Here is a 25148-nt window from a genome sequence, read left to right as displayed (position 1 = left end):
CGAATGTGTGACGCCCTCCTGACTGAGATTAGAGAACCTCCTTGCTTGACCAAAACTTTCTTGTTCCAGCAGGCATTCTAAGGTAGTGTTCGATGATTATGTTTGTACTGTCCCATTTTCTATGGGTTGTTTTTTCGTACACAGCTTAGAAATGCAAATAATTATTCAGTGTAAGAATGCCATGTAAATAAAATAAATAAAACAGCTATCCTTTACATGGAAAATACAGTGTTTTTAAAATACCTCTTGCCAAAGAACCATTTGCAATATTAAATCCCTATTGGGGAAGCATCATTGCTCCCTCGTAAATGTGCATAGCATTGTAGCCATTGAAGCTAATGTGGTATGTGTGATATTGCCCAACAATGTAACGCAACATAACATAATTTTATATTTTTATATTTTCAGTGTCAACTGGTGTGTGTATGGATGTGTGTGTGTGTGTGTATACACACACACACACACACACACACTGCTTGATTATAACACCCCACAAAGCAGTTTGCAAAGAATATATGTATATGCACGTATCTTTGTTGATAGTGTTTGGAGCTTATTTGCATCAGCACAAGTTGAGCTGGTTCCTATCGCTGTCTGTCTTCGTGCAAACCCCATCAGCCTTAATGCAAGCTGAGTTGCACTTAAGTTGCACTACACACACACACACACACACACACAGAGAGAGAGAGAGAGAGAGATTATATATATATATATATATATATATATATATATATATATATATAAAAATGCATTTACATATGAACCACAATATACTCTATACTGCCAATTACCTACATGCCAAGGCAACTGAGAGAGGTTCTCTTCAGCCCTGCCCCCATTTGGACATCCTTTGAAACAGCATGCACACAAACACACAACCTCCACCTCATCGTGAATGTGGTGCCTTACTGCTGTAACCCTAAACCCACTTTCTCCATTGCACCCAGTGAGTTGCCTTCGAGTCTGTCCTACGCCTTTAAAAAATCAACGGGCTTCTGTTAGTTGTGGCAAACATCTCGCTCCCACTCATGATCTGCAGCAGGGATGCCTCCTCCAATGAGGCCATAGAGCCAGGCCTACCAGGAGCCATGGACAGCCTTATCTGCAAATTTGTCTGATTCTGTTTTGAAGTTGCTCACTTTGTCTGCCATCGCGAATGCCCTGGTCTACCCATGTGCAGTGTGAACAAGTCCTTCCCTTTGTCTGCCCCGAATCTTCCACCCTGCAGCTTCACACCCATCCACCAGGGCTGAACAAAGGAAGCTGCCTTATACTGAGACAGACCATCGGCCCATCTTGCTCAGAACTGTCGACACTGACTGGCAGAGGCTCTCCAGGGTTTCTGGCCAGGTTATCTCTCAGCCCTAGCTGGAAATGCTACTGGGGTTTTGAAATATACTCGGAGTCCTGTAGTGATTTCATGCTCTTTATTGCAGCTTGTAGAACAGTGATTGAATTGCCCCCCCCCCCCCGCAAACCTCAGGCTTTTATATACATTATTTACACAATGAGTCTCGTCTGGTTGGCTGATTCTGCTTCCCTCCTGGAGCCTGATTGGTCTTTTCCTGCAAGCCAATCGGTTGTTGCATTCTAGGATCCTACTTGCCTATTGTTCTAGGATCCAAGCTTAGTGCATAACAGGATTGAACCTGGGACCTTCTGCATGCAGGGCAGATGCACCACCGCTGAGCCACGGCTCTTCCCCATATGCCATGATGAGCAAGGGAGGAAAGCTTCTCTCTGCCCATTTCTCTGCCCATTTCATGGGAAGGCGAGGTGCACATCTCAGAAGGAAATTCCATGGTGTTCAGTGGGGCTGGAGGTCGGATTTCTTGGAACCGTGAAACCAGAGGGAAATCACAGCATCATAGAATCATAGGGTTGGGAGGGGACCCAAAGGTCATGTAGTCCAAACGCCCCCCCCCCCCCCGTAATTCTTTTTTGGCTTCTCGTCTGGCTGCCCTATGTTGGAAACATAATGCTTCATTGAAAAGCAGGCCAGACCTGATGCATGGGTGGCAACTCCCTGGGGCCCTGGCCTGGGTGCCCAAGCACCCACAAAATTTCCCATGAAGGGGTCAGGCACCCATAAATTTCAGCATCAGGGCCATGTACGGTCAGAGGGCTGTACATGGCACTCCTGGCTGATGGGAGCTGTAGTCTGCAACAACTGGAGGGCACCAGATTGGAGAAGGCAGGGGGCTTCAGGCATTTGATGGTGAGCTGTGGTCCACAAAAGCATCTACCAACATATTTTTTGTTGGTTTTTAAGCCCCCCACCCCAATTATTTATGTTGCAGCAAACCAGCAAGGCTGCTACCCCTCTGAAATTAGGTTCAGCCAGTTTCACTCCTCTCCGTGGAACGGCAGATTTACTGAGAAATGACTCCAGTTGATGATGAGTGGCTGGTTCCCAATTCATGTATTTTTAACAAGTCTATCTAAATGTCTTGAGAATCAGAAAATGCAGAGCTTCAAACTGAAAGAGTTTTTGCTTAATGGGGACGTGGACAACATTTGCATGCTGCCCCATAATATAAAAATTTCTGTCTCCGTTGGTGGTGCTGGTACTGCCTACCCTTGAGTACCACCGGGGGGGAAGCAACACTGATGACATCCATGTAGAAACATCCTGCCATGCTATGCTATAGAAATAAACTGGCTGCTTTACCAATGCAGAATATGTGCACAGTATAAAATACGATGTGATGTAACACAGCCCTGTCATCCTATCCACACTTATGTAGTGGTAAGTCCCATTGAGCTGAACTGGACTTACTTCCGAGTAGGGATCGCAATGTTTTCTAAAGAATCAATGCACACATTTCCAAATAATGAAGAGTGTGTGTTGTGGCACCTTAAGGTCTAACAAATATGTTGTAATGCAAGCTTTCATGGACTAGACGCAAGGGTCAGCAAACTTTTTCAGCAGGGGGCCGGTCTACCGTCCCTCAGACCTTGTGGGGGGCTGGACTATATTTTGAAAAATAATAATGAATGAATTCCTATGTGCCACAAATAACTTGGAGATGCATTTTAAATAAAAACACACATCCTACTCATGTAAAAACAGGCAGGCCCCACAAATAACCCAGAGATGCATTTTGAATAAAAGGACACATTCTACTCATTTAAAAACATGCTGATTCCTGGACCGTCCATGGGCCGGATTTAGAAGGCGATTGGGCCAGATCCGGCCCCCAGGCCTTAGTTTGCCTACCCATGAACTACAGCCCACATCTTCAGTATTCTGCTCATTTGGGGAGCAGGTGGGCTAGGATCCACACACACACAAAACACACACACACACATATACTTGGAGGGTGGATGCAGATGTTGTGGCCAAATGGCCATGACATGCAAGATGTTCATTCTCAGATGCATCTCCTTGAAGCTTCAGGTGTATGCAAGGCTAGCCCTGCATCCATTCACAACAGCACTGAATGGATGGCAATACAATCTTCCTAGCTTAGCTATGCTAATTCAACACCTGTGTTTGTAAGTAATATGAATTATATGTGTGTTGGAGGAGGGAGGGTGTCAATAGGCAGGCAGATATCTATAACAGAGGAAAAGGTGCAGCAATCTGAGGAATCCTGGCAAAGGTGGACCCATTCTGTGTGGTCCCCTCCTCCTCCATCACGTCCTCAGAAGGGGCTGGGCTACAGGAGCCAGCGCAGTTGTTTTCCAGCAAAAGAAACAAGCTCGTTACAAGGAGATCTCTTCAGAGACAAAGTCGTTAACACTGTACATTTTATGGACTTGTTTATATGGAGAAGGCACTAAATAAAATCCTCTAGTCAGCCTCTGCCAGCCTCCAGGAGGTGGGCCAAAGGATAGCAGGAAAAGGCTCCTATTATATTCCCTGCTTTCTCTCGCGCTGTTGAAGATGGATATTTCTGGGGCTTTTGCCAGCTTCATGTTTTCCCCTTTGTTTTTTGTAAAGTGTGTTGGCAAGGATGCCAAGTGGAAATGAGAAAGAAAGGCTGTTTAGAATGGAGAGCTCAAACAGGAACAGAGGAATTATTCTGAGGCTAGAATCCTGTGTTGGGGAGGAAGCCCTATTGAATTCAGGGGGACTTACTTCCAAGTAAAAAATCAGGCGATCAGGCGACACAGTGATGCAATTCAGTGTCGGGTAGATTTTAGCATATAGGCAGACCTCAATGGCTGGACTAGGAGGAGAAATTTTTCAATGCACACTTGGCAATGATGGGCGGGGGCCTGCAGGTAAGCAAGGGTGGGGTGTGATAAGATTCTCACTAGGCAATTCCAAAGCCCCACTCCTTTGTAGATTCAAGATTATCATTTTTTTAAAAAAATCTGTGTCTGAAACAAAAAAGGTCACACTGCGTATTAACATTTCTTTTCAGTGCCAGGTGAAGATATTCCATGTCTCCAGGCATTTTGCAGTTGAGATTATTTTTGAAATTTTGCCCTATTTCGCTTTGCATTTACCTTTAATCTAATTTGTTTACTTGCTGTTTTTAAACTGAATTTGTAGGTTGGATGAATTCACATGAGTCGTACTTCTGGCATATTTTGATGAGGGGCTATTGAAAAACATTTTAAATCAATAAAATGAAATGTATGCTTTGCGAAAGCTCTATCTAGTCATGTTATCAACACATAATTCTCACCCCCCCCTCTCTCTCTCTCTCTCTCTCTCTCTCTCTCTCACACACACACACACACACACACACACACACACTCTTTAAGGAATATGTGCCTTTGACACACTCCTCTTACAGAGGCTCCTTGGAGTCTCCCTAAGGTTGGGTTGATGTAGCAATGCCATGGTAGCACGCCATCATTGGATGTGGAGAGCCGTCAAATGGCAAACCACCTATAGGCAAACAGTCCCCAGGTCCAGGCCTGCTGAAGCTGGGATTTGGCAAGCCCATCAAGATATCATTCTGAGCAGTAACACATGCAAAAGGCATACCTGTGGGTAGAGGGTGGATGAAGGGTGGTATACAAATGTAATTATTATTATTAATAAGATGGTTAGATGCTTGCATGTGGTGGGAGCAGAGTTGTGGAAGTCTCTTTGCAGTCAGGAGTTTCATTCAGCGCTTGATGGCTTTTGCTGGCACCTGAACACTTGAATTGCCTTCATTGGAAAACAGTGTATGAGGTCATACTAAGGTGCTGGTGTGTGTTTGTGTGTCATCTGTGAACACCACCCTCACTGCTGCCATCTGGTGCTGCTGCCACAGCCATTAAATGGTGAGCATGCATTTCAGCTAAAAGGATGCATGCAGCTCGAGTGTCAGGGCTGATTGACACATGCCTTGCACATGGGGACCTTGTATTGTTGGATAATTCAGGCTGAACATGTGAACTGTCTCCTTTAGAAGGTCGTTCTTGAGGGTGTAGGAAATAAGTGGGGGAACCATGCAAAGCACCTTTGAGCTCATTGGAGAAAAAAAAGTGGGAAATGATAATATAAATAATAATATCAACTGCTGGTGTCAGGTTGAGAACTCTACCTCCTGTATGCCTAGCAAACAAAGAATGAGCTAATAGAGGAAGAAAGTTACCAGTCTATAATTTTCCTCCTAGATGTGCTAGTTTTTATTATTATTTTCCTTTCTTTTAACATGGGGAAGCTTTCAAAAGTGGCATCCCCCCCCAACTGTGGTCCATCACCTCAACACCATCATATATGCAGAACCAGTCTATGTTGCAGTAGAGGCTGAACATGCAATTAGGTTTCTCTGGATCAGGGTCATTATAGTCATTTAAGCTGAATTGGTCCTTCCAGCAATCCAAATCATGGTTGGTGTTTGATGGATGGGAAAGGGGAGGAGAGAAACACTTGTAAGTCCCATTGAAATAAATGGGGCTTAAAAGTGTTTCACTTCTGTCTGGAATGTGCTCAAGATGTTTTAACATGTTGCTAAGTTGACTGCCTTAAATTCACCAATCTAGACCTATTTTTTAAAAACCGTTTCCAAATATTAGTACCAATGATCCACTTGCTTTTAATACATTGTATTGGGGTTGTGGAGGGGAAACAACCGCTTTGACTAGTTCAGCAAAAGTGTCCCCCTGCGTTTCAGTAGAAGGCATAAGCACTTGCTAAAATCTCTCCCACTGAAATAAACGGGACTCCCAATATTCCACGTTGGCATGATTGTACCGCCGTGGGTCTTACTGTTATTTAAAAAAAACAAACCACAAAGACTTTATTTGAGAATACATATATAGAGTTATCTTCATTGGCATTTTTTATTTTGCAGATAATAGTAAAGAATAACCATTAATAAGTGTAATCATTAATTTAAAAAAAGCACAAGTAAACTGTGAGTAAGTACCGAGTAAACATAAGGTGTTGTAAGAAATGTAAGCTTCATTTCTCTACATTCCAAATTGTGAGAGATAAATGCTTTTGGAGGAGGGAATCAAAATTCGGGTTGTACAGAATTCATTTTTGGCTCTGAAATAGACGCGGGAGTGCTGCTCAGCTCGAAATACGTCCCGAGTGAATTGAAGGAACGCGCCACAATTCCGGCTCCCGGAATTGTAACTCCTTCGGGCAGAGATATCTGGCATCGTCATATTAAATCCCAGCACGTTATGCTTTCTAGAACCGCGGATCGGGTCCACTGGAGAAAAAAACAAAACAGTTCCAGTTCCATTTGTATCATCGCTTGTGGCGGGAGAAGAGATCACAAACCAGCAGTCCTCCCCCAATTTACTGAAAGCAAGGAGGTCTTTCGTTTTAAGTTCCTAGTGGTTTATTTTTTTCCTTAGACCTCAGATGTGAATAAAGGCGAGGAGGAAACGCAGAGTTCACGGTATTACATTGCAAGGGGCTTCTGTACCCCGCAATGAATCCATCGCGTTGCGTTTCTTGATTCATCGGATGGAAACGCATTTTGAAAATAAATTTCTTAGTTTTTTAAGGTGGGCTCCGAGGCTCCTTGTTGATGCAACAGACAGGATAGCGCGGCTGGGAATCTTGAGATCTGTTTTCATCCGGTCCCACGCAGGATATGTGGCTGTTCCCGTTGCTTGCGGATCAATACTCTGTTCACAAGCGAATTAAACAGAGAGCACTTGGGCTGCAGCCGGTTTAAACCGGTTCAAACCGCAAAGCAGACAGTCCGGATTAAAACAGAATTGGATTGCAGTTTCAGCAGAGTTTCATTTTCATTTTTATTATTAAAATCTCTGGAAGGAAGAGGTCTCTTGGATTAAAATTCCGGCCCGAATGCGGGTCGGAGTTGCAGTCAAATACCCGCTTGCGCGAAAGGCTGGCAACAGTGGGATTTGCTTCCGAGCCATAGGATCGGTCTGCGAGGCTGCAGTTCTGTAGGCCTCCGGATAGGCTGAACCTTTGCATGTTTGCAGGGAAGTGAACCAGGGCTTACTCGCAGGTAAATGTGCATTTTAAAAAATGTCCTGTACTTGGCAAAAAAAGACTGCAATCCAATACATACTTACCTAAGGGTAAGTCCCATTGAACTTAGTGGGACTGACTTTTGCGTAATAGAACCACGCTGTTATATCCCTTTGAACCCAGTGGATCTTTCCTTCTGGGTCACAACTGCAGAGGATTAGTTGTAAATTGGAAATGAATTCGTCCTGGTTTGAATGAAATTTCCCTTCATAATTCATCAGTTCATAATTCATTAGGTTTGGGATGTAAGGGCTAGGGGGGAAAACAAGAAGCAGATCTAAAGTTGTTTGTGTGTTTTAAAACAGGACTTTGAAATATTCCATATACAGACATATACGTGTGTGTGTGTGTGTGTGTGTGTGTGTGAGAGAGAGAGAGAGAGAGAGAGAGAGAGAGAGAGATGTTGTTATAAATATTAGCATAAAATGGCAAATATTCAGGATCCGTTTCACCTTTGTTTTCAGCTTCCTTGCTCCTTTGGCCTGGGAAGGGAAGCGGCGATCCTCGGATGCAAACGCCCCGGCCGCCGATTGCGCGGAACCGGAGGAGACACCCGAGGATGCGGGATAGAATTCCGCAAGGGAGAGCTGGAACTGGGCGCGCCCAGGTGCTGGGCGGATCCTTTCCTTGTGCAGCCCGATCCTAGGCGTCGTTACTCGCCAGCAAAGCCCCTCTCGGTTCAGAGGGAAACGACCCTAAAGTTGTGTAATTTTAAAAAATGGATAGGATTGCGGGCAGGGCCAAATCCTCCAAATCCTCTTCCCTCGTGGGCGTCTTTTGGGAGGGAAGTTCTCCCGGGCTGGGGGCTGCAGGTAGATCTCTAAGCAGGTTATGCACAGCTGTTAGGATCACAGATTTACACGGGGTGGGTGGGCTCAAGAGAGTATAGGTGGAAGCAAATTAAGACGGGTTTGAATGGAGGGATTTCGCAAATCCTGCTCCAGAGACATGATCGGGAGTCAGGGATATTCTTCCCAACGCAAACCGTGAGATTTGTTCTGCGTGGGTATGTAGACCGGGAAGGAAAGGCCACCGTGCGGCGGAACCTCCTCCCAAGTAGCACATCTATCTAATCTATAATTCGAGCCAGTGCGGGCAATACAATAATAACCTTATAAAATACTGAAAGTATGTATGGCTACTATTTGCGATACGTTTATTAGTGTAGTTCCTATAATAAACATCTCTCTCGCTCGCTACCCCAATAGTCGGGTGGCATCTGAACTGTCGGAGGTCGGAAGAAGCCTCTCGGTGAGTGGGGAAAGAGGCCTTGCATCTTAAATCCAGGCCAATCATTTAGGGACCCAATCCACCGGCGAGAGAGGCTCCTGCTGACACCGGTGGATGAGCCGCCACCCCGGCGGATCGAGTCCTTGGAGAGATGTACAAGATCTGTCTCCTCTTTCCTTAGACGCAGCCTCCCCGCACCCGCTTGCTTATCACATAACCTGCAACTTTCAAAGGCGAGGAGGCGCTTTATTAAAGCCAGGCTGGGACGCGCGCGAGGGGCGAGGACTCCGGTGAGGCCCAGAAGGCAGCGCGAGTCCTGGGCAACGCAGCCCCTTTGGGATGGAGGGGTGCGTGTTAGCTATGGGGCCAGGAGGCCATGGCTTTTCAGAAGCGAGTCTCCCCACCCCTCCTCCAGTTTCTGCGCCATTCCTTACACTAATGATGCACGAGGGCTGCTGCCTGTGTCCGCCGGATTCCACAAGGCTCCTCGCTGTTGCCTCGCCGGAGCAGACTCAAGGCCACGGCATTTACTCCAGAGTATTTACTGGAATTAAAAGGGATGGGGGGGGGGGTGGCTTGTGTTCGCGCCTGCGCAGCCGAACCTATGCACGCTTTCCTGGCTGAATTCAGCGAGTTTTCTCCCAGGTAAAGGCGCGTAGAGGTGCAAGCTAAAAGCTCTCCTCCTCCTTTCTCTTTTCTTTCATTTTCGACGGGCAACAACAGGAAGCAGAGGCTGCCCTGAACCAGGGGGAGATGTACCCACCCCCGTTTTCTGTATCCTTGTTAAGGAAGTAGGAAGGGCGGCAGCTCGGTGGCCCAACCTGCGATTTGCCTGCAAAGGTCCTAGGTTCAATCCCCGCATTTATGATGGAGCAGCTCAGTCGGTAGAGTATGAGACTTTTAATCTCCGGGTCGTAGGTTCGAACCCCACGTCGGGCAAAAAGAGTCCTGCATTGCATGGGATTGAACTAGATGACCCTCGTGGTCCCTGCCAACTGTACAATTCTGTGATTTGCTTACGTATATATTTGTTAAATTTATATGCCACCTTTAGGCACAGCAGGGCTTTTATTTATTACTTACATTTATACCCCACCTTTTTGTCCCAAGGAGTGGAGTACATGGTTCCCCCGCTCTCTTTAAGTAATCCCCACAGCATCCCTGTGAGGTGGGCTAGGCTGAGAGACAGGGGGTAGCCAAAGGTCAAACCCAGGGAGCTTCATGGCCGTGTGGGGATTTGAACGCTGGTCTGCTAGGTCCCAGCAACCCGGCATTACACCACGCTGGCTCTCATCACGAGGAATGTCGTCAGGTGGACCAACAGTCTGACGCAAAATAGGGCAGATTCCTATTTAAATTTGCCTTTTGGTCAGAAACATGTGGACTAAAGCGCCTGCTTTGCCCGGAAAAGTTCCCAGGTCCGACCTCCAATTCAAAGTAATTAATTGAATCTGTACCCCGCCTTTTCTCCGCTAGGAGCCCAGGGCGGCAGAAAGCAACAATATATTTCAAACAATTTCCAGTGCTGGTTGAGAAAGCTCTAGATTTAAACGGCTTGTTGAAAGAGGAAGGTTTTCCGGAGGCGCTGGAAATACAACGGGGATGGCGCCTGGCTAATATAGTTTCAAAGGGTTAGGAAGCCACCACCACCAAGGCCCGGTTCCTACATCAGGCAGAGAGCAGACCTCCAGGTGAGATGGATTCTGCAAGAGGCACTCACCGGCGGAGAGGAGTGATCAGGAGAGTATATAAGGGGTGAGGCGATCTCTCGGGCATCCTGGGGTCCCAAACCGTATTTGGCGTTATGCGCCCAAACCAGCACATTGAACCAGTGATGGCAAAGGGTTTTTCTGAAGGCTGCTTGTGGCATAGTGTTTAGGATTAGTGCTAGGACCTGGGAGACTAGGGTTCAAACCCTCGCTCCTTAGGCTAATTACTCCCTCTCAGCCTAACCTACCTCTCAGGGTTGTTGTGGGGATTAAATGAGGAGGTGGGGCGGAACCAGGTGTGCTACCTTGAGCTCGTTGGAGATTACGGCGCGATACAGAAAACGGCGCGATACAGATAAGCAGTTCCTAGCCGAGGTGTCCCTGTGGTCTGACGCGGTATATAAGAACGGACTCCTATTTTCCTAGACGCTCGACAATGCGCTTCCTTTCGGATGCTGCGCTCTACTCTAATATTTACGGCCCTCGCTCGCTCCATTGAGGAACTGGAGGGGCAGCTGCGGAGGAAGAGAGCGCGGGAGATTGCGGAGCGGGGGGGGGGAGGAGGAAGGCGAGAGAATCAGGACGGGTGACGTCAGCCTCAGGGAGCCAATCGGCAGCGGGCGAGTGGGGCGCGAGTGTGAAAGAATGAATGGGTCGTTCGCTCCTCCGCCTCCTGCCTTTTTCTCTCAACGGAGGAGCTGCGGGCAGCAGGGAAAGTGCTCGCCAGAGGCCGGAGCTGCGCGGGTCCCTCTCCCGCTCCTCAGCGCGCGCAGAATCCGCGCTCTCGCTCGGCCGCAGCCTTGCTCTTCGGGGGATCGTGCCTTTCTGGGCGGAGGAGGAGAAAGGAAAAGGAGGGCGGGAGTCTGGGTGGGGGTCGTGGTGCCTGGGACCCCCAGGCGCAGCGGGATCCGACGCCCATCTTCACCGGAGCGAAGGCTGCGCTCGGCTTTCCCTCCGTCCGCGTAAGTTCAAGAAGCGAGTTTCTTGCTGGGACCCGGGCGGCGGGTTTCGTTTCGTTTCATTTCTTTGCGGTGGCGGATCTGCGAATTTTCTAGCTAAGGCTGCCTCCGTTTGGGCCGCGAAAGTGATCCTATAGCCCCGTTGAATTGGATACGATTTACTTCGGAGCAGGCATGGCGAGGATCGCGTTGCCGCGCCAGGAAGAGGGGGCTTCCCTCCTGCCCAGATCTTCACACCCTGCCACGTTTTGACAGAGGCTCTATTAATTGCTTGGAAATCTATTTTTGCACGATTTAAAAAACAAAACAAAATTTCTTTTTGCTATGGTTCATGCCTCCCCTCCGCGCCGCCCTGGGGTTCGCAAGGGATGGAGAGCGGCTTGAGAATATATGGTATAAATATAACTATGAATTAGACTGTACTCTCACAGGCGAAAAGAAGGCCGCCCTTGCGCGCTCGGGAAAAGGCTTCTCTGCCTTCATCCCGCTCCTCCCAAGAGCAGCCTGAATCCTGCGCAAGGTTCATGATTTAACCGATGGGTTCCTCTGGTCCCGGGTCTGGGGGTCCTTGGTTCCAAAGAGCTGGCAGAGTTTTCCCGTACCTGGATAGGCAGCGCTGAGAAAGGAGGCTCAAGGCTGCTCGGTCTGCGATTTTAGCTTCTAGAAACCGCAGGAAGTAGGTAACGACTAGCTGGCTGAAGACATGCACCCTGAGATAGGGACCCCAGGAAACTGGGATAGCCAAGCTTAAGAAAGATAGGAAGCTGCTGCCTCATCCCGTTGGTCCACCCATTTCAGCGCTGTCTTCACTGACTGGCAGCGGCTCTCAGGGGTTTCAGGCGCGCGCGCGCGGGGGGGGGGGTTGTCTTTCCCCAGACCTACCTGGAGATGCGGGGTGGGGGCTGGCCTGAACCTGACACCTTCTGCATACAAGTAGATGCTCTTCCCCTGAGCTACGGCCCTTGGCCCTTTCCTGTGAACACGCAAGTATACAACAATGTTATTTAAGTTTTCCCCATCATCCTTCCTTTTAAAAGTAAACGCAAGTAGTGTGTGCCTCTGAGAAACCGGGGAAGTAGCAGCACGGCTTAGCAGAAGTGTTTTTAAAATTTAAAGAGAGGGGAATTCCGCACTAAAAAAAAAAAAAGCAAGCACCCCGATAAAGACTGAACTTGTTCGGTAGCTGCAGGGTGTAAAATGACCCGGGGGGGGGGAATAAAATGGATTATTGGCAAGGAGACAGATTTCTTCCTCTTGGGCCCGGCCCTTTTCTGTGGGGCTTCATAGATGGAGGTTTTCTATTTGGGAAGGAAGAATTGTGACTGAAGCCCCGGCAACATTTTGAAAAGATGAGATTTGGGTGGTATATACTATCTGGAGGGAGGAGTAGTTCTAGGTTTGTTTGTTTTTTAACCTAACCGTTTTCCTGAGTGGTGTGACCAGACACAGAATTGTTTTGCAAAAGCAGCCAGCAAACTGAACAAAAAACAACCCTCGACCTTGTGTTTTTTTTGCTGGGTTCTCTCTCTCTCCCCCCCCCCCCCCGCGCAGTGGCAGAGTCAAAGATGGGGCATGATCTTTGGGTTTGTAAATGTAGCCGTGGGGATGTGTTGTTGGATCTTGCAAAGTTAAAGTAGTTAGACTAGATAACCTCTGGATTCTGTCGGCATGTTTGATGCTGCACGTTTGCGGCTACGCTGGATAAAATGAGATCCTACGCGTGCTTCACCAGCAGAATCCACACGCCTCCGATTTTCATTTTGGCTAAATAGGCTGCAATCCTATGCACACTGACCTAGGTGCAAATCCCACTGGCCTCCTTGGGACTTCATTTATTTAGAAGATTTCGTACCCTTTGCCATAACGTTCTAGGGCACATTGCAGCATACAGATGTAAAAACAGGCAAAACCATTACAGCTGTAAAGCAAATATACTAATGAGTAGACACATGTAGGATCATGCCTTCAGACTGCAGTCCTATCACCACTTACCTGGGTGTACATTCAATAGGATTTCCCTCTGCATTGACATGGTTAGGTTTGCACTGTTAATTTTATTTCCTTTGGCACTTCCTTCCTATGTGTTCTTATGTGTGATGTACATTTAAATGGGGGAAAGGAGGCCAAACCATGATGTTTATAATACAACCTGCATGAAATAATGTATAGGTTTAAATGAGAAGTTTAAATGAGATCCTCAATTTAAATTTTCCTGGGAGGAGTGTGCGCATTAATGTACTGAAGTTTTTATTTTATTTAAACTGTATTTTTATTTAGCTATATATATATTTGCATTTCATTTCCCCCTATTTCACTTTTTATATGCCCTCTCCCAACCATGTAAATACATGTTTGCATATAACCCAAGAGAAACCTCCTTGCGTCTGACAGTGGACAGTGTTTTGCAAAGGTTTTGCCGTAATAAATGTGTTCATCTTTACGGGGCCACAGCACTTTAGCTAAAAAAGAAAGAAAGAGAAGAAACCCTCAGCCTTGTAGACAAAATTCAGCACACACCCTCACAATAGTTCATATTTTATGGGGCGCTGTCCTTTGGGGTTGAGAAAAATGAAATGGTGGCAAATGGATGGGTTTATGTGTTAATACATTTATCCCCTTCCTTTTTTCCCCCCAACCAAGAGACCCCAGAAAGAAAGACCTGGAGGAGAAAGGGAGGTCTGTTCCTCCTCCTGGCGCTGCTGCCCTTGCTGGCGAAGTAGATAGCCGGGGTTGGTTGTTATCTTTGGTTATCTAGCTGTATGAGTGGGGTCAAGTCTTCATAAAGCTAGATAACCGAAAGTAAAAATAACCCCATTACACGCCTGAGGAGGAGAAGAGAGAAGACTTTTAGAAAAGCAAAAGGAAAGATCTCTAAGAAAACAGAGACCGAAACAAAAGCCCTCTTGATGCTCAGGCAGTGAATAGAAGACGTGGAAACAGAAAGAAAGAGAAAATCTCATTTCTGGATGCTAGAAGCTGGAGGTAAGCATTCTGAATTCCCAAACCCATTTCATTTTCATCCTTGGAGTAGCTGTGCTTAGATGCAGCTGTGGAGTAACGGCCACACGAGGCCTGATGTTTGATGATGTTGTGTAGCTAGATCTTGCTTTGCCGTTGTTATTCAGACTGCTGTGGCCGGCGGGTGGGGTGAGGTGGGGAGGGAGCTCCCTGGCCCTGGCTTCCTCCCCCACTGACAGACCCCTTTTGCTGACTTTTCATGTTCCATGGAAGCTACATTGCAAAGGTGTAATGGGTGGCACATCTGTAGGGAGCACAGCACAGCAATTACTAGGATTCCATGTATCATGGAGAATTCCAAAGTGGTGCATGGAATAAAATCCACAAAATGCCAATAAAACATCATAACGCATTGATTCGAATGTATGATGAGAGAGGCATCATGGAAAGCCTGTGTGAACCAAGTCTTAAGTAAGTGCCAAACACTTTGCAGTGCACATGCCTATCTAATATTATAGACATGTGTGAGATTCTTTAGATGTGATTTCTCCATTGCAGGGGGTTAAACTAGACTCTACAGTTCTATGAGATTGCACTGTAAGTAAATGCTAAAACATAGAACATGATGGGTTTAGTATGTATTTGCTTTTCAGGCTCTTCTCCTTAGCTACCACAACAATGAGCACATTTCTAGTAACAGGCCTGTTAGTGATCATTGCCACAGTGGCACAATTCTCTCCTGTAGATTTTGGAGTTGAGAAATGAGCTGGCTTGATGTGCCTCCATTAGTCAGCTTTGACCAGAGATCCCACTGGGGAAAGTGCTTCTGCCATAGGCAGCTTGGCCCTGTATACCTGAAGGAGCATTTCCACCCCCATTGTTCAGCCCAGACACTGAGGACCAGCTCCGAGGGCCTCCTGATGGTTCCCTCCCTGCGAGAAGTGAAGTTACAGGGAACCAGGCAGAGGGCCTTCTCAGTAGTGGTGCCTGCCCTGTGGAACGCCCTCCCATCAGATGTCAAGGAGATAGATAATTATACAACTTTAGAAGACATCTGAAGGCAACCCTGTATTGGAAAGTTTTTTAAAAATAAATAAATGATTTTTTAAAAATACATAAAATATAATAAGAATCAAATTGTTCAACAGAACAAGAATATTAAAAAAAGCAGAAAAAGTAAGGAGAGAAAAAAGGGGGGGATATCTATACATCCCTTTACCATACAGTTGTACCTTGGATTCCAAATGCCTTGCGAGTCGAATGTTTTGGCTCCTGAATGACGCAAACTGGAAGTGAGTGTTCTGGTTTGCAAACGTTCTTTGGAACCTGATCATCCGGTGAGGCTTCCGTAGCTTCCGATTGGCTGCAGGAGCTTCCTGCAGCCAATCGGAAGCCACTCCTTGGTTTCCAAATGTTTTGGAAGTCGAACGGAGTTCTGGAACGGATTCCATTCAACATCCGAGGTACCACTGTATTTCTATCATATATATCCTGTCATTTATCCACATGCAGAGAGGAAGAGCCTCTCATCTGCCAGCTTTTAGAAGACACCTGAAGGCAGCCCTGCCTAGGGATGTTTTAAATATTTGATGCTTTATTATGCTTTAAGATTTTGCTGGAATCCTCCCAGTGGCTGGGGCAACTCAGTCAGATGGGTGGATGATGATGATGATGCTTTTTAGACAAATGGTCCATTGGTCCATTTAGCTTGGTGTATAATCCCAGCCTAATTCCTGCTTGGAGGTGGCATCTGGAACCATCACCACGGGAAGAAGTTACCCTCAGCCTTCCTTCCTTCCAGCTTTTCACCAGCCTGAAGGAAGGAGCTTCTGCTTCCCAGGGACAGTTGAAGTATGTCAGGAAGAGAAGACAAGGAGATCCTGGAGGAGCCAGTCAGCAAAGGGAAAGCATGCAGTCAGGGCTGGCGTCAGACAAAGGCACTGTGGGGCACCTGCCAGCAGAGTGGAGGAAGGGCCATAGCTCAGTGCTTTGTATGCAAAAGGCAGGTGCTGCTTGTCAGTGTAGACAATACTAAGTTAGATGGTCAGACCTATGTATAAGGCTGTTCCCTATGTCCCTAATTTTTTTATGAGGTTCTTCTAATTCTCTCTTGGTCTCTTCTTTCTCGCTGACCTGGATTATCCCAAGAAGTTGCTCCTATGGGGAACCTTGTATCACCTCTGCATTCTTCTGACTCTCTTCTACAAGGAAATATTGGACTTCCAGCTGTCGTCTGCATTCCCTGGAATTACGGTCAGTATGGTTTCCCCAGTCATTTGGAAAGATTGTTTAGCTTTGGTGGAGCAGAACTGGGAAAGAATAATAATTATTACTGGTGCACCTTTACAGTGAATCTTGCCACCCTTATACAACAGAGGAGTGAGTTTTCTTAATTTTAAAAGAAATTTTAAACTGAGTAGCAAAAACAAAACAAATTCCTTCCAGTAGCACCTTAAAGACCAACTAAGTCAGTTCTTGGTATGAGCTTTCGTGTGCATGCACACTTCTTCAGATACACTGAAACAGAAGTTTCCAGACCCTTCTATATAGTGAGAAGGTGGGGAGGGGTATTACTCAGAAGGGTGGTGGGAATGGGTGATTGGCAGATAGCTGTGATGAGCCTGTTAAACTGAGTAGCAGTTCACACAAAATAGGCAGAAGAGGGAATAATTCTCCATGGTGTGTGTGCACACACAAAAATACGTATGTGGAAATAATTATTTAATCTTGGAATTACTGTTAGTTCTTCCTTATAATAATGAACACATTAAAAACTAAGAAATCCTATAATATTTTGTAGTGCAGGGATTTGAATGCTGTCCCTCCTGCCTCTTGATTTAGACTCCAAATTCCTTAATTCCTTCCCCATTATATGCCCATTCAGCGGCTTCAATCTGCAGAACTGGCAGTGATACATATGACACATAATATCAAATCCACATTTGCAAGAACAGTTTTGTTTAGACAAACCCACCCAGATAATATAGGATGTTTTGATCTGTTTTTAGTTTATCAGTGTTTTTAATTTTTTAGTTACAGATAGGTAGCCGTGTTGGTCTGCCATAGTCAAAACAAAATTAAAAAATTCCTTCTAGTAGCACCTTAAAGACCAACTAAGTTAGTTCTTGGTATGAGCTTTCGTGTGCATGCACACTTCTTCAGATACACATAATTTTAATTTTTTAGACGTTTTAAATAGTTGTCTTTAGCTGTTTTTACTGTTAACTTTATTGTCTTATTCTTTTTGTAAACTGCTTTGAGGTGCCACCAAAATCTGTTTGGATCAGCTTTCCCCCCTCCAGAGATTTTGGACCACAACTCCCATCAACCCCCAGCCAACATGGTTGTGCTGGCTGGAACCATGGGGCAACATGGCTGTGCTGCAAGAGGCTGATGGGAGTTGCAGTCCAAAATATCTGGAGGGCACACGGTGTGGGGAGGAGGCTAAGTTAGTGGATGTAGGCACATGGAAGTGAAATTTTAGATGGTAAACTCCATCCTCAGGACTTGGGGGCGGGGAATCATGCCAGGATCAGAGGCTGCAACAAGTGGTCTTTCCCCTCCCACCTCCTGCAAAAAGGCCTTGTGTCTCTTTCTAAAGCTGTTGTCCTAAGCATGTTTTAGGGAGGGGAAAAACACTACTGAAAACAGTGGGGTGCTTGCAGTGGACATTGGGCTAGGAGTGGAGTGGGTAGTGGTGGTGGGTGTAATAAATCCAACGCAGGAGTCGATCTGGGGTTGCACATCAGAGGCTGTTGCATGATTCGTAACACAGTCCACAGTTTGCTGATGCTCAAGAGTCACAGGTCAAAGTGCCTTTGCTTCAGATGGGAGGAGCTCTTTATGTTAAAGAACCCAACTGAACCCCAACCAAAGAGGCAGTGCAGGCCGGGGTAAAGGTAAAGGTACCCCTGACCGTTAGGTCCAGTCATGGACGACTCTGGGGTTGCGCGCTCATCTTGCTCTATAGGCCGAGGGAGCCGGCATTTGTCCGCAGACAGTTTTTCCAGGTCATGTGGCCAGCATGACTAAGCCGCTTCTGGCGAACCAGAGCATTGCACAGAAATACCGTTTACCTTCCCACGGGAGCGGTACCTTTTTATCTGCTTCACTTTGACGTGCTTTCGAACTGCTAGGTGGGCAGGAGCTGGGACCGAACAACAGGAGCTCACCCCGTCGCGGGGATTCGAACCACCAACCTTCCGATCAGCAAGACCTAGGCTCTGTGGTTTAGACCACAGCACCACCTCTCAACAAAATTCGAGGGGCAAAATTTCCAGGATCATCAGGAAAAGCTCCCAATACAGGGGTGGGGAACAGGGTCTGAATGCAGCCCTATAGGCCTCTCTGTCTGGCCCCTGGAACTCTCCCTAGACCACACTCCTTGCTAGTCCCATTGCACACAATTTTTGGGTGCTTCTGCCTGGCTGGAATGTCTTTCCGAGCTGTGATGATGTTTGCTTGCCTGAATGGACAGTAGAGGAGTGTGTGTAGAAACCTCTGGTTTTTGCATGGCTGGGATGGAGCCTTCTGCACAAAAGACAAGAATCTCATTTCTTGCTCTGCCCATGTTTGCTTCTGACGCCACCCCTAAAAGGTTGCTTGCAAAGGACTAAGGGTTCCCAACCCCTATTCTAAATGAAGCCCGGCTTCCCCCACCCCACACATATGCACACTTGGGACATCAGGGTCTGAGGTACAGGAGCAATGATATGAGTCTCTCTCAGGTTTCCCTGATGGCGCCCCTCTTCCAGATTGCTTCATGCAATGAAAACCAAGGGCTGTCCACATCTTGGCTTAATGTGGATTGTGAGCCCTTGTGCCTCTTTTAAATGCCCCTCCTCCATGAAGGTGTTTTCCTCCAAGTACTGCTGCACCACACTTTCTCCTCCCTAGAGCCAGAGATTCCCCATACTTTGGAGATCTGAACAGGAGAGCAACTTCAACTGCGCAGGGAATAGGAGGGGGAAGCAGTAGGGGGAAAACCTTCAAAGAGGAAACACAAATTCTCCCCTGAAAAGGAGATGTGAATAATTTCTCCCTTGGGCGGCAGAATACTTTGAGCCCTCCCTGTCATTGCTCCTCCTGTTCCAGAGCCCGTGCTGCTCCTGGATTCAGCAAGCAGTGGCAAGATGACCAGGTGCCCAACTTGGGCTGCACTGGGCTGGCATATGCCCCAACTGTCCCTGCTAACCTGAGCCAGTTCCTCTTCTGTGGTCCCTGCCCCTGGTAAATCAGTGCCCCAATCATGTCTCAGTTTGGCCCTTTGGGGAGATTTGGGACTGGAAAGTGCCTGTCATTAGGAGTTGCTGCTCTTGAGGTTCAGCCCATCACCCCTTCTCTCTAAAAGGGGACACACACACACACACACACACACACACACACACACACACACCTATCTAGGTAGTAAATGTTGCTGTGTAGTTTCAACTTGCAGCTGCTCTGGAATGACCGCCTTCAAGATGCATTGCAAGAGCGGTTCCAGAAAAGCAGCCATCTTAATCTCTTGAGACAATGCAAAAGAAAAATGACCAGTCGTACTCGGAAGCTGATGCTGTAGTAAATTTGTCAGCCTCCAAGGTGCCACAAGACCCTCTGTTGCTGTGGCAAGACAAACCAATTCTTCCTTTTAAGAGTGCAATTATAGTTAAGCTTACTAGCACAATGTTCAAGTGGGAAGTGAAATAGGGGGTGGGTAGCATTCCTTGCGCAAGGACAGTGTTTCCAGTTTCATCTCTGAAATGCTGGCGGTGGGGAGTGAGTTTTGCAGTGGAGGAATTCCGAAATAACAGGGGACAAAGGCAAAGAACAAGGAAGTTTGGTGTTAGCTCTCTGTCCTCGGTGCTGAATCTATTTCCTTAAAGCAATATGCCTCTGAATGCTGGTTGGTGGGAACCACAAGTGGGAGAGCATCATAGCTCTCAGGTCCTCCTGGCAGGCTTCCCATTGGGGCAGCTGGTTGGCGACTGTAGAAACAGGATGCTGCACTAGATTGACGCCCTTTGGCCTGATCCAGCAGGGCTTTTAAAGCAGTGGTTGGATAGCCATCTGTCATGTATGCTGTAGTTGAGATTCCTGCCTTGCAGGGGGTTGGACTAGATGACCCACGGGGTACCTTCCAACTCTATCTTCTATGATTCTATTATTCTTGCCAGTAACAGTGAGAGAGGGCCCTTGCTTCCATGCCCTGCCTAGGGGCTTCCTGGAGAAATCTGATTGGGCACTGTAAGAATAGGATGCTGGGCTAGATGGGCTTCTCATCTGATCCAGCAGCCTGGCTCTTATATCCTGATAAGCTATCAGAAGAGTGCATTTGTTTTGTAAACATTGCCAGTGCTTCTCCCCCAAATTCTGAGTCAGGGACCCCAAATCTGGTCAATGAGAGGAATGAAGCAAGGCCAGCAAAATCACAGAGTTTATTCTGCTTCCCAGATCCAGGTTTTCAAACGATTTGGGGGGAAATACAAGCATGGGAATTTGTAAGAGAGGCAGACAACTCCCCCACCCAGCTTCAGCTGCAAAGTAGGTCAGTTTGGTGGTGAAAAGTTGGCTCAGAGGCCCACTTTGCAAGGGGAAAAAATATAGAGACAGTCCCAGACAAAGCATGGGATGGTTTGTCTCCAAGAGAGTTCTGTAGCCTTAGAAGGAGAGGCCCTTTCTCTGCACAAGGTATGGATAATGTAGTTTTCACTTCTTGTCTTATGTCACACGAGTTGATGATCCATATGCCGCCCCTCATAAAAATCTGTGGGAGTCAACATATATTTAGATTTTCCAGGTCTGGGCTTTGACTTGGAGACCATGCTCAGGTCTTTAAGAGGGAAACTTGAGAGTTGCCTCCAAGTTTCAAGAGAGCGAATGTGGCACATGAGTAATAATTGATGTTTTGATCAGGACTGCGTTGGCATTGGGAGCTGGTTTGAGCATTCCAATGTCCAGTGCTCAGCACTACCCACTTTGGAGTCATTCATCATGACTGTAGCAGGCAGCGTTCAAAATGTACAGGCCTTGTGGAGTTAGCTTGGGGTACCCAAACACCAGTCTTTCATCTGTTGCTGGGTAAGCTGCATCTTCAGAAAGCTCAAGTGATCCAATTTTTCTCACTGGGAAAATGCATTGCCCCCCACAATGAAACACAGAAAGCAACTGCATGTTCTGAAGGCACTGACTGGACTTGAGGTTAAGCCCTCCAATTGTTTTTGGACTCTTAAGTACCTTGAAGACATCCTTGGACAAATAAGCTTGTGTGTGTGTGTGTGTTTGCACATGTGCCAGTATGAGGCACAACATAGCTTAAAAGAGGGGAGCGCTTGCAGGCAATGCAGGGATTTCAGGATTGCTGGCACACAATCCCATTTCATTGCCCCGATCAGCAGCTGGGCAGCTGCATTCTGCACTCACTGCAACGTCTGGGCCATTTTCAAGCAGAGACACATTGCAGTAGTCCAGCTGTGAGGGTTGCCAGCCAGGGCATGGTTCACTGAGGCTAGGCAACCCCCACCTTCTGTGTTGCACAGTAAGCTCTGCTTAGTTATATTTGACCTGCCTGTGCAGAGAAGGGGTGGGAGGAGAACAATGTGACCCCAGTTTCAGAGCTGAGGGGAATTAAGGCACTGAATCACCTGGTGCAATGGTGGCTTAGTGGTCTAAGCACTGGCTTTGGGCATTCCTGCATTCCTTAGACCCGTCAACTCAAATTCTTCTGGATCTGCTGCCTCTCTTTAAATTTTAAGCCCATGAGATCAGCCCCAGCAGACAAGGGCAATGGAGCAGCTTTGGATGTTATGTGAAAGACCACCAGTTAGATGTGTGAGCAACTCCCAGCAACTGATATTTCAAGGTGTCCTGTTTCCAACAGGGGAGGGTAGGACATAGTCATTGTGACTTTCCAAGTTGGCCAAAGGTTGCTGTGATGTGCTTCAGGATGACGTGCCACGTGGAGAAGAAGCCCTTGGCCAGCCCACCCTCTATGGATTTAGGGTTAGCTTTTGATGAACATGGAGCTGAGAAATGTAATCAACTATAGTTTTAGTTGATTATTTGAGATTATTGATTATTTGAGTCAATTTTTCAGAAACTAGGTCAGCATTAGTAGCTTGTATTGGAGCAAGCTCCAAGGACAGGACATTCTGGGATGTGCATGGCATTGGATGGAAATGCTTTTCTCAACATTTGAGGGGTGGGGGATGTTTTGTGTGTGCGGTGTGAGTTAAGAGCAGGTATATTTATTTATCTGAAACTAGTTTTTCCCCTCTTCTCCTTTTGGCTCCAGTAATGTGGGAGGGGAAAATAAAAATCTGGGCAGCCGGCTGCCTGAATTCATGTCCCTCTGTAAATCATCAGCAAAGATGATTCATTGTGGATCCTACATCAGTTAAATCACACATGTGCAGTTAAGAAGAGGTGAAGCAGTCTTCCGCAACCTTTTTCCTTCCAGATGTTTTGAACTTCTACTCCCATCAGCTCCTGGGGCTGTGCTCTCAACAACCCCGGCATCTTGGTGGCTTGGGCTGATGAGAATTGTGGTGCAAAATATCTGAGAGGAACCAGATTAGGGAATGCTGTGTAGTGGCATGGCTCCAAGTGGAGTCTACTACAGTTCAGTTGCTTTCACACATTCAAGGCCCCAGACGGACATGTGCGAGATTTATTCCCAGAAGAGGTAGAGAAGGCCACCAATTTAGATGGCTTTGCAAGCGGGTTAGACAAATTCATGGAGGGATGCTATGATGGCTATATGCTCCCTCAACTGCTGACATTCAGTGCCTTACAACCCCCAACTTCAGGGAGGAAGCACAAGGGGGGAGCAGGCTCTTAAGCTCAGGTCCTGCTTGGGGGCTCCCCATTGGGGCAGCTGGCTGGCCACTGTGAGAGCAGGATACTGGGTCCCCTTTGGCCTGATCCAGTAGCCAGGCTCTTCTGATGTTCCTATACTCAAATTCGACCTTGTGACCTGCCTGAGGCATCATCCTGATTCATTATGGCCGTCTCAGCCTGAAGTGGCAAATATTTTGGCTTTGGGCGATCTTAGAGATACAGCTCTGCTGCCAGACCTGTCACCCTGATTATGCCCTGGCTGTTATTAGATGTGATGTTGGCAGAGCACCTGACATTGGCCTGGGGGTGTTTTCTGGGGGCCTTAAGCCTGCCTGGATCCTCCTGGTGATGAAAATTCAAGTTGTAGCGTGTCTAGAAACCATGACTCAGCAGCATTCCCCAGATCACCCACAAAACTGCATTTGTTCAGCTTGTAAAGTAAGCAGTTGCGAACAATATTTGTTTGCAGAGGGGTAGGAAATGAGGTGGCTTGTGTAAGCAACTGTTCCATTGGAATTTGGGGAGGAGGGGAAGGAACATTAAATCAGTTGCTGGCCTCTGAATCCAGAGATTTCTTTGAATCTCAAGCTTAATTTTTCTCTGTCGTACAAAAGCACATTTGAAATTACATGTAGAATAATGCATAATATAGCCTTATCTATAGTCTGAAGTACTTCTGGAGTGATAAAGAATATGATATATTGGATTTTATGTTAAGTTTAGTGAGATCCTGAGGGCAGCAGGATAAGACAGGTCAGATATTTGTATAATTTATTATTATTACTTTTATAGCCCAACCTTCACCAAATGGTTCCAGGGAGGGTTTCAAACAGTCCCCCCAAGCTTATTTCATTGATTTTTCACAAAAAAACATTAAATTGTTGTCCAGTATCATAACTTGTGTTACCTAAACAATACAAGAGTGCCCTTATTTGGGCTTTGGACAAATCACTTACTTAAATAACCGTTCCAAATATTTTTCTGAGTAGTGGGCAATGGGAACTCGCTTTCATAGTCAATTACGTAATAAATTAATGGATGCTACTCCATGTCAAACTTGTCTCTTTTGGAAGTTCCTTGTAGAACTCTTCTGTGGCAGGTGAAACTTTCTGATAAGGCCACATCCCACACAACATTAAACAGGGCTGTTCTTAAACGGAGGTACCACTGTAGTTCTTTATGACCCTTAGCACTACTTGAGCTAAGGTCCAGGGCGGGGAATGCAAGTTCTAGGTTAGGCTGCAAGGATTGCTCAGGGACAATAGAAATAACCGTGAAAACATGGATCCAGAATTTTGGGTCAATAATACATTCCTGTCATAATATCCAGGCTTCCCATGGACACGGAAGGATGGAGGTGCTAGGAGATCCTGCTCATGCCTTTCCTTGCACAACTGTCTTGCCAGAAAGACCAGTTGGGTCCCCAAATATCTGGGGATGCTGCCGCCAGATACCCTATTAACCCTTAAAGCCCCCAGGCTGGGTGAATTCTGGGAGATGGTCTTCTGCCCCCTCCAGAGCCAGTGTGGTGCAGTGGTTAGAGTGTCAGACTAGGACCTGGGAGATGAGGGTTCAAATCCCCAATTGGCCATGAAGCTCTCTGGGTGACCTTGGGCTGGTCACAGCCTCTCAGCCTAGTGTATCCTCATGGGGTCATTGTGAGGATACAATGGAGCTGGGGAGAGAACTTTGTACATCAGGCTTAGGCAAACTCGGCCCTCCAGATGTTTTGAAACTACAATTCCCATCATCCTTGACCACTGGTCCTGCTAGCTAGGGATGAAGGGAGTTGTAGTCCCAAAACATCTGGAGAGCTGAGTTTGCCTATGCCTGTTGTACATCATCTCAGGCTCCTCGGAGGAAAAGTGGAGCATAAGAGTTGTTGTTGTTATCATTGCTTTTATCTCCAGTAATGCCCACACTGAAAGGTCTTCCTGCTTGCGGTGATATCAGCGAGGGGCTGGCAGAAAGGCCCCCTTCTTCCCCTTGTCTTATCCTGCTAGCCACTGGCCTCTCTCGGAAGTGTGTGGGTGTGCTTGGCTCATTGAGCTGAAGCACTTGCATCTG

General features: G+C 46.8%; 1 long non-coding RNA gene across 3 annotated transcripts in view; it reads left to right on the top strand.

Moving 5' to 3' along the window:
• The window catches only part of LOC309330485, a 54946-nt gene that overhangs the window by 10502 nt on the left and 19296 nt on the right, over positions 1 to 25148 (top strand). Inside the window, exons 1-3 of one of the 3 annotated variants that reach the window (XR_014151422.1) lie at positions 11234 to 11309; positions 13947 to 14288; positions 16413 to 16517. This is a non-coding gene — a long non-coding RNA (uncharacterized lncRNA). Of the gene's footprint in view, positions 1 to 11233; positions 11310 to 13946; positions 14289 to 16412; positions 16518 to 25148 lie in introns of those variants that run through there. The other 2 variants (XR_014151420.1, XR_014151421.1) reach the window with 2 other exon arrangements.

Source organism: Podarcis erhardii (genome assembly GCF_964252035.2).
Source record: "Podarcis erhardii genome assembly, chromosome: 15".
Classification (NCBI taxonomy): Eukaryota; Metazoa; Chordata; class Lepidosauria; order Squamata; family Lacertidae; genus Podarcis; species Podarcis erhardii.
This window is presented reverse-complemented; position numbering and strand designations above follow the sequence as displayed.